Source organism: Trachurus japonicus, chromosome 18, assembly GCF_045865225.1.
Source record: "Trachurus japonicus isolate A0001 chromosome 18, Traja_1.0".
NCBI classification, from domain to species: domain Eukaryota; kingdom Metazoa; phylum Chordata; class Actinopteri; order Carangiformes; family Carangidae; genus Trachurus; species Trachurus japonicus.
Window position 1 is genome coordinate 5,014,467 of NC_140924.1, and position 21,074 is coordinate 5,035,540.

A 21,074-nucleotide genomic window follows, 5' to 3' on the forward strand; every position below is an offset into this window, starting at 1 on the left:
AGAAATGGCCGTTTGTCCTGTTTGTCGCGCCGAGTTGTCACGAGCTGCAACACGAGTTTACCCGAGTAAGGAAAACGAATTTGATTGGTCGTTTTCGAGCAGGCGGGATATTCAAAGTTTGGGGCGAGACCGAGCTCCGTGTGTGTGTGCGTGTCTCAGACGTTTGAATGACGGATTACGGATCCAATAGCAGTGGCTGGTGAATCGTGTACAGGCTGACGTATAATCCGTGCGCCTGCATTGTCCAATGCGGAAAAAAAAAAAACCACACTTTCATCCTGGATTTACTCAAAAATAGAATTTTGCACAAAGTTTGGCCTCCATCGTCTGATAGATGAGTTATTACACACATTTTATGACCCAGAGTGGGCTTAAAGGGATAGTTCACCCTAGAATGATATTTCGCTCATTATCTACTCACCCTCATGTGGACTAAGGGCTGGAAGAAGTTTCAGAGTCCACCGTCCCTTCTCTGAGTTACAGGGGGTCTTGGTGTAGCAGTGCATGTCCATATAACGGTTGCAAAGGGACACCAGAGCTCTTCGTAAAAAAACACACACAAAAAAAACATCCAAATACCTCCATGCTGCTCGTATGTAATGTCCGTCTTGTGCTGAAGCCCCAAATTGCGTAATTGTCCCGAAAAAAATTAAATAAGTCTATATTTTAAGCTTGTTTGTAGCGGAAGCTTCTCAAAGCTCCTCTTCCTGGTCCGTCCAAATCTCGCGTGATTTGCGCCGGCGTCAGTGCGGTTACTGCGAATCACGCGAGATTTGGACGGACCAGGAAGAGGAGCTTCGAGAAGCTTCCGCTACAAACAAGCTTAAAATATAGACTTATTTAATTTTTTTCGGGACAATTACGCAATTTGGGGCTTCAGCACAAGACGGACATTACATACGAGCATCATGGAGGTATTTGGATGTTTTTTTGTGTGTGTTTTTTTACGAAGAGCTCTGGTGTCCCTTTGCAACCGTTATATGGACATGCACTGCTATGCCGAGACCCCCTGTAACTCAGAGAAGGGACGGTGGACTCTGAGAATTCTTCCAGCCCTTAGTCAACATGAGGGTGAGTAGATAATGAGCGAAATATCATTCTAGGGTGAACTATCCCTTTAAATTCAATTTTCTTTTCTGTGCAGCTTTAAAAAAAAGTCCAAACAAAGTTTCTAGTTCTGGGTTTAAACTTTTACCTCCAGGTTCAGACTCTCCACGTCGCTCCGATGTGATGACGTGTTTCTGTTTACGCTGTGATTGTGTTTTCCGAACCGATGAGTCACTCAGACACTCGTCCTCATCTGAGCCGCCGTCCATCTGAAACACTTCCTCTTCCTCTTCTTCATCACAGGAATCGATCGATGCTCCGAGCTCAGGGTCCTGGTCGCCGTTCAGACCGTTCAGACCGTTGTTTTCATACAGTCCACCAGGAGGACGGAGACCTCCCTCCGCTCCTCTGTGAGTCACACAACATCCCTCCCTCAGGTGAGTAACAGTGTCAGTCCTCGGTTATATTAAATCTGTGCAGCCAATGTCTTTGTTTGAGTTTAAATGGATTTGAAGCTCATTGTCGCTTCACGTCAAATAGATACAAACATCCTCGGTTCGGCTCGGTTCGAGTCAAACCTTGTCTCACATCCAGGCTCGTTTTAGGGTCAGAAATCATATCCACATGTGCTATTTCCTCTTTGTTTTGATCTATTAATGTTGTTTTGTCTCTGATTCACGTTTTTAATTGAAGACGAAGCTCTGAGAAGCTGGAAAAAACAAACATATAGCTACAAACAAACGAAAAATGTGCGAGAGGAAAGAAAGAAAAGAAAAGAAAAAAGTCAGACTGTTTGTTTTTATTTCCGGGTTCAGTTTGACGGGCGGGTTTCGCTCAACCAATGAGAGAACGATGACGTGAAAAGGAGGCGGGATGTCTCGTGGATTTAGCACCAATCGGGTTGTCGCCTGGCTTCAAAGAAACAGCAACTGTGTGGGACAAAAAGGATAAGATACGCGATTTTTCTTTGTATTTTTCAAGTGTTATTTATTCAACTTTGTGTTTATTGAAAAAACAAAACGTTTTAAAACAGATTTTATCAAGTGATAGTGATTAATTTTATGCTTTTCATGACTGATAACTCAATTTATAACATCACTTGATGTTATGAACTCTTATTAACTGATGTTTTATTTTATTTTTTTCTTGCGCTTTCCTTCAGAATTAAAATTTCACGGCACTTTATTATGCGACAACAATTGAAGAGATAATTAAGCTTTTAATTATCACTGCTTTTAATTGTAAACTAGTTAAATGATACATTAATATTTTATACTAAAAAATAATACTAATCAATAAAACACAATGTTTCGAAAAGTTTGAACTGTCCAACATTATTCACATTTGTAACTGTTGCTAAAATCTTATTGCACTTCTAAAATATGATTTCTGAAAGATAAGATTGTGTAGCCTACTTGTTTTACTTCATGATGTTGTAGTGACTGTAGCTATTTTTCACTTCTAAGTGAAACTTCATATTGATATTATGTGATGACATGTAAGTATCACAGCAGAAAAATATATTACAATATCAGGGGTGTTGTATACTGAATATGAGAAACTTTAAATACTTATTTATGGTGTTTTCAGGTTTATTAATCCATTCAATATAAAACCCAACAAACTATAGACTTAATGACCTTCTAGAAAAAACAGACAACACATAAAAAACACAGATTCAGAAGAGCTCAGATGTGTCAGGACAAAGATAAAATGAAACAAACTTGTTAAATAATAAACTTTATTTTCTATCCAGTCGATCTGTCTCCTGTGTGTCACTTCACCTCCAGATGACACTAGATGGCGCCACATGACAACATCTTTCCTCCTCTCTCCTCAGTGAATTTCAATCAACTCATATTTTGTGACTGTTCATTATTAAAAACCCCAAGTTTAGCTTCATGATATTCACAGTGAGCGAATGGATCCGTGTGTTTGGATCTGTAAAAATTGTGTCATTTTGCGCAAACGTCGGTGTCAGCGTTCACGGTGAAACAAAGCATCTGTCCGTCAGTGTTAACAGCTCAGTGCCGCACAAATATCTCTGTACCCAGATAAAAAACAAAAACAACAAAGGCCTGAAATAGATTCTGAGCCTTGGAGAGAAGCGACATCCAGCAGGTCCTCAGGCTGATAACGGATAAAGATTGGAACAATCATTACAGCACTGCAAGACCAACGACACACATACATATATATAGATTTATACATATACACCCACAAACACAGAAATCCGTAGACTGAGTCCTTTGATAATTTGCTCTTTTGAACGTGGACATTTTTTGAAGTCCCTTTGAAGTGACTTTTACTGATGTTGTTTTTCGTTTGTGAGCTTCAGTTAATTGACTCAATTATTTCCAACTCAAACACTAGAACTGACGAATATGATGAAGAACCGGGGCAGAGACGAGCCGTCGCATCCGCGTGCCGTTAATCCTCTGGCCTCAGAGACAGTGGCTCTTTGTACGTAAACGACACATCAATCACATTTCAAGTGAGTGTGTCGTTGACGCAGAAAAGCTCCTACAACCTGATTTTATCATAATTGCTGCACAGTCTTTATTTAATCCAGGTGCTGGAGTCTAATTATCTTTTCTTTTGAATTATTTTTTGTTTTTTCTTTTGAAGCTGTCAAGTAGTATAAAAGATGAAAAACAATGAAATCCTGAACACCACTCGCAGTGAAATGCCAATTTATCAGTCATACATCACTGTGTGGAACATTTGTATTAAAAAAAACAAACATGTTTGAATCTATAAGAAATGTCAGAATTAATGCTTTGGTTGTTTCCTCCTCCAAGTTTCCTCTTTATCCAGAAAATATGAACAGTTTTCTGACATTTTTAATGTGTAAAGTTTGTGAACATTCGCATCAAATTTGAGGAAATGTCCTTTGAGGAGTTTTGGAGGCTGAAACTATTTTTTTGTGCCGTCACATAAAAAACATAAACATCTCATATAAAACTGTCTTTTTTGTCCTAAACCGTTCAAAACCAGTGCCGGTCGTGCACTGTTTACATTTAATCATTTATTCTTTCCTCCCCGTTATCAGAAATATGTGATCTCCGTGTGGTCACAATTATGATCCCTGCTGTCAATGTGGACGGTGTTTACATGTCAGAACCTAGTAATTACTGTAACTCCCACATGGCGCGACCGTGACAAACCACTTTCACAACATGTCATCGACGCAGCGGTGAAACTGGAAAAAAAAGAAAAGAAAAAAAAGCTGACAGTCCAATGAGTGAAGGCTGCGACAGCTTCCCCTCCCGATGTTGGGCATCTGATGAAGGACTTGATGATGTGTTGTGGGAAATTGCTGTTTCTCCTAAACGGTGAGGTAAATCTATTTTTACCTCGTGTGTGTGTTTGTGTTTGTGTTTCTGCTTCAGCTGTGTCTTCGAAGAAAAAGAAAACATCTACTTTAAATGATTAATATCTGCATTTAATTTACATTTTCCATTTCTTCCCCCCGTGTTGCGGGTGGAGCAGATTTCTCTAATGGGACACGGAGAATCCTGCCTGGTGATATCAGTGAAGTGCACAATTTCATTTTCTTCAAATTGCCTCGATCAATCACTGTAAACACAGCAAAAGCCTTTTTTCGCTTTATTGGGTTTCTGATTCATTTTCTCTGACAGGGAATGGAGTAAAATCAAATCTGCTGTGTTGGACAGAGTTGGGATTTCATTTTTTGCTGACAGTGAATCTTATTGTTTATCCTCTGAGGACCAGGAACAATTCAACCAAAACATCTGGTAGTTGTTTTCACTTCAACTTCACACTTTTTGTGCAGACCTGGGGATCGATACCAACGTTTGCACACATCCATGTGAAGGTATTCCTCAAAGCCACTGGGATGTAGCTTCTGGAGACCATGACTGTGTGGAGAAGATTTCAGGACTATCTTCCCATGAGTAGTCATATCACTCTAAGTTACCAAGTGTCAATGTTATGGTGGCGCAAGAGGGAAGGTTCATTAAATTAACTGGAATTCATCCTCTGGGAACCATGAGTCCCATCACAGTCCATCCCCTACTTGTAAAAGTGTCAACGTAAAGGTTGTACAAGAAGAAAATGTCAAGATATCACCAAAGTCATATGGATTCATCCTCTGGGAACCATGAATCTGAACCAGAATTCATACCAATCCATCCCTTTGTTATTGAGATGTTTCACTTTTGAGCTTCAACTGTCAAATTCATTGGGATTCATCACATTGGAACCATGAATGTGAACCTGGATATGTCACAATACATCCCTTATTTGTTTAGATATTTCACTCTCCTCTACAAGTGTCAACTTTATGGTTGTACCAGGGGGAGAAAATGTCAAGATATCACCAAACTCATTGGGGTTCAACCAGCCGGGAACCATGAATCTGAAACACAACTCCTCACAGTCCATCCAAAATTTGTTGATATATTTTGCTCTGAGCTGCAAGTGTCAGCGTTGTTGTGGCACAAGAGGAAATGGTTGTCAAATTCATTGGGGTTCATCCATGATCATGTCATGGGACTGGTCTTTAAAAATGGCATCTCTACCCATTCATTTTCTTATCTAACATCTGAGGAAGAGCCTGTGTGCTCAAAATGTCATGTAACTTCAATAAATCTATTTTTGCATTGGAGCTCTTTTGGTGTTGCGGACTTTTCTTTACCCTCTTGTTATGTTTCTTGGTCCATCACCCACCCAACATTGGGCTACGAGGGTATGCATGCTGTTTTTCACTTCTGTTCATCCTTGGGAACCATATATCAGTCTATCCCTGACTCGAACCCAGAACTCGTACTAATCATTACTGATCGATTTTTCCCTGAGCTCGAAAAGTCAACTTTATGATACAGAAAGAAAATGGCAAGCTAAGGTATAGCCAAACTTGATGAGCTTCAAACCCTTGGAACAATGAACCAGAATTCATCACAATCCACGTTGACATGTTTCAATCTGGTCCTCCAAGACCTATGTCCCTGGGACCAAACTTCCTTTCAGATTTCCTTTTCTCGTTTCTCTCTGAGACGTTGATCCACAACTTTTTTTTCCCCCTGCGGTGAAAGAAAGCCTCTCTTGCAAATTGAGCAGCTCTCCTGTGTCTTAATTAGAGAAGATGGTGTTTTAGTCAGTGAGTTTATAGAAACCTTTTTCATGTAAAACACTGATTCACTGATCGACAGGTTCTCTGAGCCTTACAAAATAAAAACCAACACCTCAAAACTTAAGAACAATGTTATGAAAAGTAACTTTTTATATAATTTTCTGATTTTAGAGTCAGAAACAAATACATAAAACCACAAATAGGTGTAAATAAAAGTACATTTTTCTCTCGAGTTTTCAAAACATAAGTAGTCTCGCCTTGTTCAGTCCCCCATGCTCATTATGGATCATCCACTTCGGTTCATTTTTATTTTGGTTGTGGGCTGGGGTACGTGGGTACACGGTGGTTTTGGCTGTTAAACACAATGTGGAGTTGGTTTGGAGATCTCTTCAGTTCACCTCATACAGAATAATGGGTTGTTGTGCTGCAGACGTCACCTCAGGAAGTTCGTCTTTGTCGTCTTTCGCAAACTTCCAGCTCACGCTTTGCCGTTTTTTCACAAGAGGTTGGAGGTAAAATAATAATGAAATAATTAAATTAAATAAAAAACACAACATCAGAGACATGTGATTGTAAAACCAGAACTCATCTGCTCCACTGACAGCAACCACACAGTCAACAGAAGGGTGTTCGTGCACCGTTTAAAGTCACTTTTTAGTATTCAGCCTGTAAACTGAGTCGGTGGCAGTGGTTCAACACTTTGACCTCAATTTCACACATTCCCCAGTGAACATTTAGTGCACACACATCCATAAATACACACACATACTCACACACACACACACTAACAAACACACTCACAAGCCTTCCTCGCCTCTGGTGCCCTGCAAGATTACAGAGGTTTACGTCCTCCTCCTCCACCACCATCAAAACCCTTTTACAAGTTAATACCTCAGGTACACAGCAGCTTCAGCACAAACACACACACACACACACACACACACACACACACACACACACACACACACACACACACACACACACACACACACAAACAGGCAGGTCAGCATTTGCACACAAATTGCCTCCTCGGTTTGTGTGTTTTCCCGAAGCCCAAGAGGATTCTCGTCAGCCGAGACTTCACCACACGTTTGCAGGGAGATAGAGTCCCAGCAGGAAACCTCCTCTTCCTCCTCCTCCTCCTCTTCTTCCTCCTCCTCCTCTTCTTCTTCTTCTCCTCTCAAATCATGTGAAGAACACACTGGAGAATGTCAGCTTCCTCTTTTTTGAGAGGACGGTGGAGATATTTTAAGGACTTCTATGGGCTTCGTCATTTATTTGTTTGTTAATTTACTTATTATAACTTAATTACCGCGAGTGATATTTTTACAATTGTTAGGATCTATCTATCTATCTATCTATCTATCTATCTATCTATCTATCTATCTATCTATCTATCTATCTATCTATCTATCTATCTATCTATCTATCTATCGTTCTATCGTTCTATCGTTCTATCTATCTATCTATCTATCTATCTATCTATCTATCTATCTATCTATCTATCTATCTATCTATCTATCTATCTATCTATCTATCTATCTATCTATCTATCTATCTATCACTTGTCATGTGGACTCGTAGGTAGCTCTGTGATTGGTCATTTTTGGTGATGTCATCCTAAATTATCTCTTTAAAGCTGAAACTCCTCTTCCTTTTTTCCTTCCTTCCTTTCCTCTCTTTCATTCCCTCCTCTCTCTCTCTCTCTCTCTCTCTCTCTCCATCTCCTTCTATCTTTCCTCTCCACCTCCCTCCATTTCCACGCCCCTCTGATGCTAATTGGCTTCTGATGCATATTTAATGTGTGTGTGTGGCAGATAGATTGACTCGTGTGTGTGTGTGTGTGTTGCTGCTGCTGCCATCCTTTTCAGTCTGTGCACGTTGTCATGAGTCGTCTCGTCACAGGAAGTCAATTTGTCGTCCTCTTGGGTCCCGGTGGACGTTTTAATGGCAGACGGAGCGAGCAGAGGAACAGGAAGTGAGAGAGGAGAGTTATTTTATTTTTTGGCGGCGGCAGCGGCTGATGTTCTGATGTTCTGTGGCGAGAAGCTTTTCCCCAAACTGTGTGAAGGCTCCAGCTTCATTAAAGCAGATATCAGTGGAATGTTTTTGTTAATATAAGTCCTAAATAGTCCTATTTTCCGTCAGCAATCACTTACATGAAGTATTTCAGCCTAAACACGAGTCTCTCCGTCACTCTGCTCTGCTGTAACCCGAGGAGAAAATTTTCCTTGTGGGATACAAGTGTTATCCAATGAGGGGAGAGAACGGCATGAAGGGCTGTGTGTGCAGCCAAGGGATGCGCGTGAATGTGGTGACGTAGCACGAGGACCAATTGATGCCTGACAAGGGCGGGGGCTGCTAACTCATGGTGCGTTCAAGGAAACTCGTACTTTGTGTTTTTCCTTCCTGTGAAGTCATACCAGTTCGATCTGGTACGAGTTCACGGGTCGGAAGTTATGAGTGGCCGTTATAGGGAACTTTCACAGACAACAGGACGGTAAAAACACGAGCTACGGGTTACCTGGAACGCTACCAAGTCGTAGTTGTGACTTGAAGCTGTAACTTACGGTTTCAAAAGCCTGCCTTGAACACAGCATTAGCCGAAACGGCCGTGCCGCTGTTATCTGCTTTAAGTGAAGTCACAGCGTTGCTGTTGTTGTGCTGCTGGCAAACTGGGTCAGTCCTGTGTGTGTGTGTGTGTGTGTTTTCACACTAAACTGTCCTTAAAGGTCCAGTCTGTAAAATGATGAGGTGAAGATTTAAACCATTTTACCACATGTCTGCTGTTTCCTTCCTCCTCCTTCTTCTTCTTCTTTGGTTTATTTATGAACGTGAAACTCTTGAAACCTGCTCTCTGATTGGCTGGATTTTCCCTTCAGGCTGCCGTACAAACATGGCGGCGCAAGATGGCGACGCTCTCTAAAGCAAGACCCTTGTTATATGTAGATATAAAAGAAGAATTATAAGGCTACGAAAACCAAACAGATTTTATTTTATAGCGATTATACACTTATACTAATATATTCATGGGTAGTAGATTCAGATTTTGCCAATAAACCTTGACAATTATTACAAACTGGACCTTTAAATGTGAACAGTGCACACAGTGACAGTGCACAAACAGACTGATTTAGTTTTTCAGAGTCAGGCGATGTTGTTGAGCCGTACGGCGACAAAACGACACAAATCAAAAACTTTTAAAGGAAATATTTGTATATTTTGAATATTGAGAAACCTCGTCTTCTAGTTTCTATCAATCAGACATCAATGTTGTTTATTTTATAGTCGACATTTTACAACCTCAGCTCCAGTTCAATCTGATCGACAGGTTCAGTGGGTGTGTAGGTACGGTGGCTCGGATGGGACAGAACCCGGCTCTTGCTTAAAACGATGAATAGGCTACTGAGTCAATTTCTACTTCTGTGATCTATTAGTGCAGTAAATGAACTTCAGTTTCACTTCTGTTGAATAGATTAGATTTGTAAATAAAGTTGACTTTTAGGGTTTACAAAGCGTGTAATTTTGATCAAATCTCCGACACTAGTTTTTCAGAATCAAAACTTTTGTCTCAATTTTCTTTCACTTAGAAATTAATGAAAATGAATGATGTGGTTCATGCAGCACTGGTTCTGGTTTGCACATTATTATTATTATTATCATCAAGCCCCCTGGTTGTTCCCATGCTGCTGTTTTTTTTATTTCCCCATAAATCAACAGAGAGAAAAGTTTATTTGAATATTCAAGTCAAGTCAAGTATTCGGTCAAGTGCAAAAATAAATAAATAAATAAAGCAAGAAAAATGTGAATTGATTAAAGCTCAACACATACACACTCACACACTCATCCTGTCGTTCGTCCATTGTCTGTGATTTATCTTCTTCTTTCTTCTCTGCTCATAAAACAGGAGAGAAATATTCAAGAATAATTAATGAGATGAGATCTTCGTCCACACTCATTCATCTTCCCTCCATCAAACACACACATACACATACTAATTAATTTTCTCCAAGGAGCTGTACTGTACATATAACCGTCCTGCTTTCAAAGGGTTTTGTACATCTGACGCCACACACACATGAATGCACACACACAGTTCATATACAGTATAATATGTAAGATAAGGTACAATAACTTTATAAAATAAATAAAAACAGGAATTGAATGTGACTTCTGATCGTCACACAACCAGACTACACTCAGAGATAGACGGGTACATTGCTCAGTTAATTACAGTATGAATAAGAAATTGGTTTCAGTTTCCTTTATCCCTTCCTCCATGTGTGTGTGTGTGAGAGCCAGACACACACATTATGTTACCTGGAGGCCATTCAGAGATAGTTTTTTCACCTGACTACCTTTTTGTATTCCTGTGTGAGTATGTATTTAAGTGTGTGTTTGTGCGTGTGTAATGAGTTGAGGGATTTCAGAGATAACGGTGCTGATCGAGCAGGTTTTTATATTTCAAGTATAAATGTTTCTTGATTTCGCACATGGCTTCGCACACACACACACACACACACACAGACACACACACACACACACACACACACACACACAGACACACACACACAAACACACACACACTTTCCTTCTATACTTGTCAGGACTAAGTGCTTCAGACGAAATCTCTTTAAAAATGTGTTCTCACTTTAATTTTCACTTTCTACTCCCTTTTTAAAAAACATCCACATTGTGTGAAATGTCCCCGACTGTTCTCAGTGTCCAGAAATGCAAAATGAAAGGAGGCGTCCATTGACTAAAAGTGTTATTCAAAGCCTCGTTGTCCCAACTCGGCGTCTCCACTCGTCATTTATCCAGGTTATGATGGTTAAAGTTGAATTAAAGGACGATGTTAGGAAGTGGAGCAGAGCTGCAACTGAAGAATCCGATGAAGCGTTAAATAAATAATAGAAACTCTCCAGGTTGCAGGAAGTTGCAGGGCGCGGTCAAAGTTCAAAGACTCCACCTGAATAATTCATGAGTTCACATGAAACCCACCGAGCTGTGATTCGTCAGATTTTGGGGGCCTGAGCGTTGATACATGGAGACGAGTTCAATCCCCAGCAGAACGACAACAAAACAATACAATACACACACTCTGCTACACACTGTGACCTACATCGTTAAGACACAGGTGGTGGTTTCACTCTGAGAGATTTAATGATTTCCCAGGGAACTGTGGGAATTTGGAAACAGACTCAGAATTTGCTGAGTTCATCAATTATGAATGGAGTGAAGAGAGAAGAGCTGAGCGCACCGCCGAGGATCGTCTTCTGCCGCCACAGCTTTTCCTCTAAGGAGCAGAGATTGTTCATCTTAGACTCCAAAAACAGTGGATTTTCTTTTTTCTTTTTTTACCAAAAACGTGATGTTACTTCTCATCAGCAGTAAATCGGACGGGGAAGCTTTGATCGAACAAGTTCAATACAATCATTGCATTATTGATCACCTTGGAGGCCTTGTGTTGGCCAGAAAAGGTGTAAAAAAAAAAAAAAAAAAAATCAATTTCCTCTCATTTATTCAAAGAATCAGCGTTTTTCAACCTCCCCCTCTGCAGGACCTCGGTGAAAACGCTGCTTCACACTGAGCGAAGATTTCCGCAGAAAGTGAAAGTGAAAGTAAAGTCGAGTTCAGGCAGAAAACAAACAACAACACTAAACAGCATTTTACCGCTGCAGGAAAAGGCTGAAGACATTTCGCATACAACTCAATGATGGTGCGTTCCATGTGTGTTGGAAGTCAGAATGACGCCACTTCCGAGTCAGAAAAGAAGTCAGAAGTCAGAAAATTGGACGAGTAATTCAACAAAATGAAACTATAATGATTTCATACTTGTAGATGTTCGATTTCATTACTAACAATTTATAACATTTTTAAAAAGCTGTGCAAACACAAAGCAAAGACATGTAACAAGCTAGCCAATGGTAGCAACACTAATCTGATAACAACACTGTCGGCTGTTTTTACACATACAAGCAGCGTAAAGGAACCAGTGAGCAGTGATTTGTACACAGCTGACTATAATGTGAAACAATTACCAGAGAAATGAAACAAACAGTAAAACTGCTGAGCAGCAGCCATCATGAATTCTCATATTGGTGCTGGTCGATCGTCCGACTTTCAGAGTTGGAGTTCTGACTTCAGGGGACGTTCAAGATTCAAATTTGTACTCTGACTTTTCCGTACAACTAGAATGCACCATGGGATCATTGGGCTTCACCCTCTGGGGACCATGAATGTCTGTCCTTCTTCAGCCTCCTGGTCCAGGATCAGCAGAGTCATCAGGACCTGTCCTCTGGGACCACGAATGTCAGGAATTTCAGAGCAATCGATTGGACAAGTTGTTGAGATATTTTGAAAAAGGAAAAGGCGCTGGATCGAGCGATCAACTGACATCAGCTTCTATCAAACGACTGCACAGGAGGGAAAATGTCATTTCTACATCTTGCTAACACAAGACTGGGAACATGGAAAATGCATTTTTCATTTCACGGGGCCTCTAAATGTCTGAACATCATGGCTCAGTTGTTCTGTTGTTGTGTGTTTAATAACTGGAACAGCCTCCCCAAGGAGAACAGAGGTCCTGAGTTCAGCGGGAACAACACAGCCTGTCTCTTTACATTATCCCGACGTCCTGAGCTTTAACCGGGCCACGGCCTCGGCTCCGTCTCCGACTTCCCTCTGCTTCACTTCTGCCTTGACGAGCCTCTGTCTCACAGGCCTGTGGACATGCGTCTCTGTGTGTCTCTGTTGGGAGTGCATCTGCAAAGTCATTGCTATATTTAGACTGGCAGCTTAAAATTTGGTATAAATGTGGATGAATGGTGTTAATCTACGAGGTCTGACATTACATCCAACCAAAGACAGCATCACTGATAGAGGTGGGTTGGGTGAGAGAAAACTGAGATATCAAACCACAAAGAGACAGCACATGTTATAATCTACAATAATGAGAAAGAATAACTCATATAGGGGAGAGTGGGGTAATTTGTGCCATGGGGCAAGTAGTTCCACCCCTGTTATCTAGAAAACCATAGAAGAAGTTGGTCATGTGACCACATATTTTTGAAGGGGCATCCATTTCACTCATCCTATCAAGAAGGGAGACACATGGCTTGAGAGGAAAGCACATTTATGTTCAAAAAACAAGTTTTTGCCCTCCAAAGTAAAATTTCTATGATCAAGGTTTTTTGATTGCCATGTTTGAACAATTATAGATAACTTTGAAAACAGTTCACACATGTTTTAGTGCTTTATTAAGCTACACCATGAGTCAGTAGAGTTAGCATGATGCCAGCTCAAAACAGCTGGGGAATCCTTTTTTTCTCAAAATGCTGGGCTTGGGGTAATTTGTGCCAAAGGGCCTGGGTTAAGTTGTGCCAGTGGCAGTGCTGTCTGTGTATAGGAGAAACATGGCAGTGGGCACGGATTTGCTTGAAACTTAACATGTGTGATGAGGGACCGCCCCTGAACACACCTGCCCAGTCTGGTTGTGCTCGTAGCCTGGTGGATGAACAAAACATGGCGTTTCTTTGCACCACAGCCCCCAGCGTGGCTCAGGCCTCCGCGACTGCATGGGGACAAGCGAGGGCCCGATCATCGCCGCTTCCGGCTTTAATTTTGTATTGAATGTCTTGCTTTTATATAGCATTAACATTTGTGAGATTAAAATTATCTGTTTTACTTCAATTATCAATGGCACAATTTACCCCAGTGAATTCTCTCCAATGGCACAACTTGCCCCGCACCAGGGGCAAGTTGTGCCAGATTTTTTTTTTTTTTTCTAAAGCTATATTTCTGAAACAGTTGATTTAAGATTCAAAGTGATTTTTCCCAGGGATGCACAACATCCTAAACTATATGTACATATATTAGTTGGGGGCATTATTATAATCCCCTTGCTTTAAAGGCAATTTAAGTAAAAATTGGCACTACTTACCCCGCTCTCCCCTACGTCCTTACTGGCTGAATCTACAGCTCATTTTCATTCATTGAGCTTTAAAGTGCTTCAATTGCACTGGAAACTAATGCCGTTGTTAACTAATGCTGATCTATATCTATAATTTGATTATCAGGCTGATGTGTATACCTGAAAAGTCAAACCAGTTAATAAAGGCTTGTTTTAAATGGTTTTTCTACTGTTGTTACCTAGTCATTGTTAGCATTAGCAGCCATTATTGCGTTGATGTCAAGAGGTTGTAATATGATCTTTGAGTAGCTACAGACCGAGGTTCGCAGCGTCTCTGTATCGGAAAGTGGAACTAACTGGTTTGCATGCTATATCTGGTTAGCCTCGTGAAACCAGCCTCTCGCGGAAATGCATTTCATTTCATTTCTCGGGAGAGTCTGGCCTCATCCCCGTTGTAAGCGTTTGGGGTGGGCGGGAGCTGAGCGGGAGTAGTAGCGTTGACAGACAACCCCATTCAGCCAATCAGCAAGTTGGTGTAGTGGCGGGGCTTTGCACCAGTCGGTCCCTGATTGGCCAACGTGCTGTGTCAATCACAGCGGCGACGCTGATTGGCTCGGCCTTCTCAGGGTTTCAGGCCAAACGCTTACAACGGGGATGAGGCCAGACTCTCCCTCAGAAATGAAATGAATTGCATTTCCGGGAGCGGCTGGTTTACGAGGCTAATATCTGGTAGAAAGAGTTGGAGAATTGCAGCTAGGGAACAGTTTGGAAAAGTTTGATCCTAAAAATGATGTAGCAAATCGTCCTCTAAGGCCATCTGCAGGTTTTGAACAATCAATCACATCGATTGTACAAAGAGAAATTATATTTCCCCTCCTATTTCAACAGGAGATACACCATTGTAGGAAGGTAATGATACCTTTAAAGTTTTCATTGAGTCAGCAGCATTAGCACCTGTGGTGTTCAAGGACGCTCTCCAGGATCCGGTTTCCTCTTGATTGTTATCAGGTCCAAATGCACTTTATCACAAGCGTTTCTTTTAAAGTCTCTGAGTTGAATAAAGCAACAGAGGGAAGAAACTTTTAATGACTCTCAGAGCGAGCTGACAGACAAGATAATATTGGGACAGGAAATGTGTCTCATCCACTTGAAGCTGCAGCTAAGTAGTCGCTAATATGAGATCAAAACAACTCTCTTACACACACACACAACCACACACTCTGTTGTCTCTCCCAACATCTCAAAGTAATTTAGAAGAAGAATCAGCAGTTGCTGCAGGGAAATAAAAGCAGGATGAAAGGAGAATGTTAATGATCTCATGATCTGTAGAACGTCAGCACCTCTGAACCAAACCTCTGATGGATAAAACACCTGACTTCACCTTCTTTTACAAATACAACAGATACATTAGTCGTTAGTGACTATTATCACCCACATTTCCAGTGTGTCTGGTGTTTGTTGGATACGAGGATGTCGTCTGTTTTCATAGATAGTGAAATAAATCCGCCCCGTCTATACTGGACCCGTTAGGTCCAGTATAGACTGGTTTCTTTGTTTCATATCTGGTCAGTAGAATTGCACCAGAAGCTTCTTCACATTCAGATTTGAGATTTAAACAGCTTCATTTGCAGCTCACACAAGTTAAAAACTCCCAGGCAAAGTTGTTCTAGAGACAACAGATCAATACAAGTCGAATGAAATTAAAACTTTGGATTCAAGTGTATGATTTAAAGTGAGACGTGTTTATGTTTAGGAGCCTGGAAGTAGAAGTTGTGAAATACTTGCACAGAAAGTGGAAAGAAAAACAGCTTGAAGCCACCCAAACGTGGAAGTATATGGGCAGAAGTTTATGTTTATATCTTGTTAGCGTGCTGTGTTAATGGTAAAACAAAATTGCCGCAGGTCAAGTCAGGTCAACAACAAACTTAACTTTTGAATCAATTCTGACTGGAACAACATATTGATTGATGTGTATATGGGCGTTTACTGGATGGAGCTGCTGTGTTAGGTCCAACCACAGCACCCACGGGTGGCCAATCATTCTTATACCATTTAATATTGATGCTGAAAGCTAATTACAGTCATATTTTTTTGGAGAACAGCATGTATGCTAAATCTTGTTGGTAAAACAAAACCAAACACTGCAGAAAGAAAGCAGTATTTGTGTAATTTCAAGGACATATGGCACCATTGGAAAAAAAAGAAAGTTCACAAAAAGATTGTTAATTGTGAATTTTAGTGATAAAGTTTCATTTCACACCAATGGAAAGTCATGATTTCATGTAAACAGAGTACAAACTGAAGCAAAGACACAACTGGAACACACTGTGCCAGCTGAAGCCTGCGGCAAAAAAAAACTAAATTGGTTTAAATTTGCAGTTTTCTTCAAAGTTGTTTGTGAAATTGGACAAAAAGAAACGACAAACGCTGACGTTCTTGGTCCCCCTCAGCCAAAAAACTTCCTCAATCTGTCAACAACTGGGAAAAAATAGGGAACAAAAGCCGATCTCCCTCGTCTTGCTGTTAAACTGTGTTTGAATAACTGATGCCGCTGTTTGCATTGAGCCTGTGTAGCTGTTTGAACAGATCAGTGTGTGTCTTTGTGTTTCCAGCGTGCGATGCAGCAGGGAGTCTGGATCCTCAGTAAGAACACACTACAGTTCAGTGTTTGGTGTTAACGGCATCATCGGGGACGGTTTCTGATGCTTCGCCTTTAATATTTGATTATTTCAGTGTGAATAATAGATCACTTCAGCCCATTTAAACAACATATTCCATCACTTACATCTTGTAGTGTCCATTCACACACATGTTCAGGTTTGACTGTCCACTTTTTTTTTCCCTTTTCTTTTAGATATCTATCTAAATGTCTTCAGCTAGTGTCTTTACAGAGGCAATTAACAAAATGAGTGTCAGTCTTGGGTCTGTGAGATATAAAGGTAAAACCAGAAGCCATGGGCGCAGATAGCTCTGGGTACGGGGGGGACATGTCACCAAATTGATCAATAAACAATACAACGATTCAAGAAGGGGGAATGCTGGAGCCTGGAGCAGATCCTTGCTGAGTTGGGAAGCAAGTGGTGCGTTCAGTTGTATACTCATAAATCAGAGTTTTAGTCAGAAAAGCATTCAAATCTAGCATCTACAATCATAAACGTTGGGGCTTTTGTTTCACTTCATTAACTGTCAATTTTTTCTAATTCAGTGTTCTAGTGACTAGTTGGACTGCAAAAAATGCCGGAAGATGTGAGAATTACTAGAAAGAGCATTTCCTTAAGGAAAATGCGTGTGAATGCTGAAAGCCATAGCTAAAGCCATGCTGAATTAGCAGAAGAAATTGACAAAGAGAGGAAATGTAGAAATGAGGGTCAGCGTCAGAAGCTGTGGAGACGTTTGTGGATATTTTCTTTTTTCTATTTTGATTGACCAGTGCAAACATGTGATTGGATCTCAACGTGGACATGGAGACGAATGTTAAGGCCAGGTGTAACTGACTCCGGGTCAGCTTGTCAGCAGCTGTCTCACCTGCTCTGATGACATCACCTGCCTCCATTGGTCCTGGAGCTCAACACCTGGCAGCACGAGGCCCCGCCCCCTGAATCCAGCCAGTCCAAATATGGGCAGAGAGGGAGACTTCAGTTCACACAGGTTAGTGGTAGTGATAGAGCTGCCACCTGCCGACCCGGTTCTGACCTGGTCCTGACCCAGTTGTGGTCCGTTTTTGACCTGGTTCTGACCTGGTAATCATCTGGTTCTAGTCGCTATACAAAGAGCAGTGAGGTGTTTATGGCTCTACAGAGATTCTCTTGGTCTCAGGTGCTAATTATTTCCCAACACCTGGTTGTTATATGAAGCCAAAGCTAGCAGCTAAATAGATTATCCTAGCTCGTTGAAAACAGCAGCGATACGTGCTTTCACATCGGAGTCTCCAAATCAGAAACGTTTGTAACAACACTGGAAAAAGTAGCTAGATTTGTCGCTAGTCGCTTTTCACAAAAAAAGTCGCAGAGAGGGTTTGGAAAGTCGCCAGATTTAGCGAGAAAGTCGCCAAATTGGTAACACTGGCGCCAAGTGTCGCAAATCCCCAAAGCCGCACAACCCCGCATTGCGCCACAATGTGCCAAAATTAACAATATGCAGGTGATTAGCACAAAGAGTGCAAGTCAATGGGAGCGGTTAGCCTGACAGAAGTTAGCATTTGAAGGTAAAACAAGCAGCAAACTGGCTCATTTTAGTAAAAACTGAGGGAATAGATGTGGAACAGAGGTGGAGTCTTTGTGCTAAGCTAACCCTCTCATTTCATTAGCAGGCTATAGCCTACATCCTGAAATCTCAGTTAATTTGCAGGTAAAACATTTCCTCCTCAGCCTCGTTCACTCTCTTCAGGGTGTTTTTGTCTTCAGAGCAGATTTACGTCAGAGGGAAGTCTAGACTGCACTTAAACGCAGCACAAACACACTCAGGGATTCTTTTATTAAAACTTTAACACTGTGTTGAATCAGTCCTGAGAAACACTTGAGAGTTGCTTTAACTTTTATTTGGGGGAGGGAGGGAGGAGGGGAGGGGTGGGCAGTGAGTTCTCCCTTAGCTGATAAGACGAAGGCTTGGTTTTGGATTTTCTTATCAGCCCTCAGAAGGTCACTCTCGCCTTTTCTCTGCTCTGATTCGGCCGCCCTCAGGTTCCTGTAAGTCGGTCTCAGATGAACCATCCTCCAGGTCCCGATGAGGTCATCATACCCACATGTTTTAAATGTCAGGTGTCATGTTCTCATCCAGAGCCGGAGCTGATAAACCCGCAACCACTGCAGATTCATTTTACCTGTGAGTGACCAGCTTTTCATCCACACCTGAAAATAGTCCCTGAAATATGTCCAATGACTTCTTGTTTGAGTTGTTTTTAAAGGTTTGCATCGTCAGTAGAAACATGAAGCCACAGGTAGATTAGGGATGTGCAGAATTTGTTGTTTTTTGCGTAAAGAAGATAAACACAGAGTCCATCAGTCTGATCCTTTAATGGACACCACACAAGCACAGGTGTGAAGCCCCGGTGGAAACTATGTCGTCTGTCGTCTGGATTAATGAAGCTCAGGAAGCAGCGTTAAAATGTTTTGCACAAACTGTAAAAACTATTATAGCTCCAAAACCTGGTTGTAAACTTTAAGTGTGTGTGTGTGTGTGTGGAGCTAATGTGAGGAGGAAAGAATGAAAATGTGGTTTAATAATTCATATGGAGACAAGGAAGGAAAAGGGAAAGTGTGTGTGTGCTGAATTTTTCATCCCCGTTAGCAAATAATTGTTGTTGTTGTTTAGTTAATGAGAACAACCGCTCACAGCCAAACTTTCTTAGTTATTCTGTCGTGATGTTTTGTGAGACGTTGAAACATTTGCATGAATCTTATGTTATAAAAATCACGTCATGTGGAGTGTTTCAGTACGTCTGAGCCTCTGGTATGTAAATGTTGCTGCGCTCGCCCGTGGGAGAGTTTTCCTGGCGACTCGTTTGGTCGTTGATTTGAGTCAGAACGATCTGGAGCTGGAGCTGAAACATGTTGGCAGACATGGAGCTGCTAAAACACATCTGACATCATTATTTATTTATTAATCTATTTTAAATTATCTTCATATGTTTTTATTTTTTGGTTTGAACGTCCTTCCTTCATCCAGAATGCAGAGAGTCAACATAACGAGCATCTGAAGGAGTTTATATTTTCTTTTCTTTCGGCTTCTTCATCATTCACTCATTAATTTATGTTTCTTAAGTGATGAATGAAAAGGACAAGTAGGTACTATTTACATTTATTCATAAGATGATTTCACACAATATTACATAAGTGGAGGCACCAACCAACCAATTCATTTACTCACCTTGTTTCTGAAAGATAAAAGTAAACCCTGTTAATTGCATTTTTTGTTTCAGTTTAATACGGCACCACACAACCTAAAAAACAAACCCAGAGCCAGCCCATAGTGTTAAGTCAGGTCAGGTCAGGTCATAGATAGAACTCCTTACCTCTACATACAATAGGAACAAAAACACAATGTAAGAAGGTAAAGTGTGGAGCAGAATAATAAAAGAGTCATAAATTATTAAAGAGAGTAAATCTACAGCAGCAGCAGACACACACACAGTATAAAATTTCACTGTAATGTGAACAGAAATTATGCTGCGTCTGAATCACGGCTGAATATAAAACAGTGCAAAGGTTCAGTTAGATGTGAAATCAGAGACTGGTACTGTAGCTTTTAGCATGGAGATGGGAAACAGAGGAACAGCCAATAATAGCCAATATATTTATTATTTCTTTGTTTGTTTATTCTAATCTTTTCTGATCATGTTAATGTTCTCTGTTCTATCCTTAGAAACTTTGTGATGTCACAACAAAGCAGTCACCAAGCCCCGCCCCCTCACCACCTGGACCCACCACCCAACAACTTGCAAGATTTGGTTTCTCTGAGTGTTTTATTCTGAAATCTGCTCTATTTTTTAATTTGCATCACTCAAAAAAACAGTCAGCCAATCCGGAGAGATGCTCAGAAACTCCATTCTTCTGATTGGCTGACACCGACCTGTTCTTACTAGAGCTACAAAGAGAAGCAATGGAAAACTACACTGAGATGTTTTCTTTTTCTTTTTCTACATCTTCTCATGGATCAACCCTTCAAAATAAAAGACAGGAAGTGTGCGAAATATGTTAATTCTCCGTCCAACAGAGTCTGACAGTGTTAATGAGTTTAAACTGTAGGATTACATCACTAATGAATTTAACTGTGATGTATTAAACACAAGTGTCACAGGAGCAGCTGCAGTTAATCCTTAATAAGGTGACCTGAACTCACAGTGGGAGGCTCAAGTCTTCACCACACTTAATCTCTCTCTCTCTCTCTCTCTCTCTCTCTCTCTCTCTCTCTCTCTCTCTCTCTCACTCACACACACACACACACACACACACACACATACACACACATTATTATCACTGTTTGGTTAATTTCTCATATAATATACATGCTGACCTTCTGCTC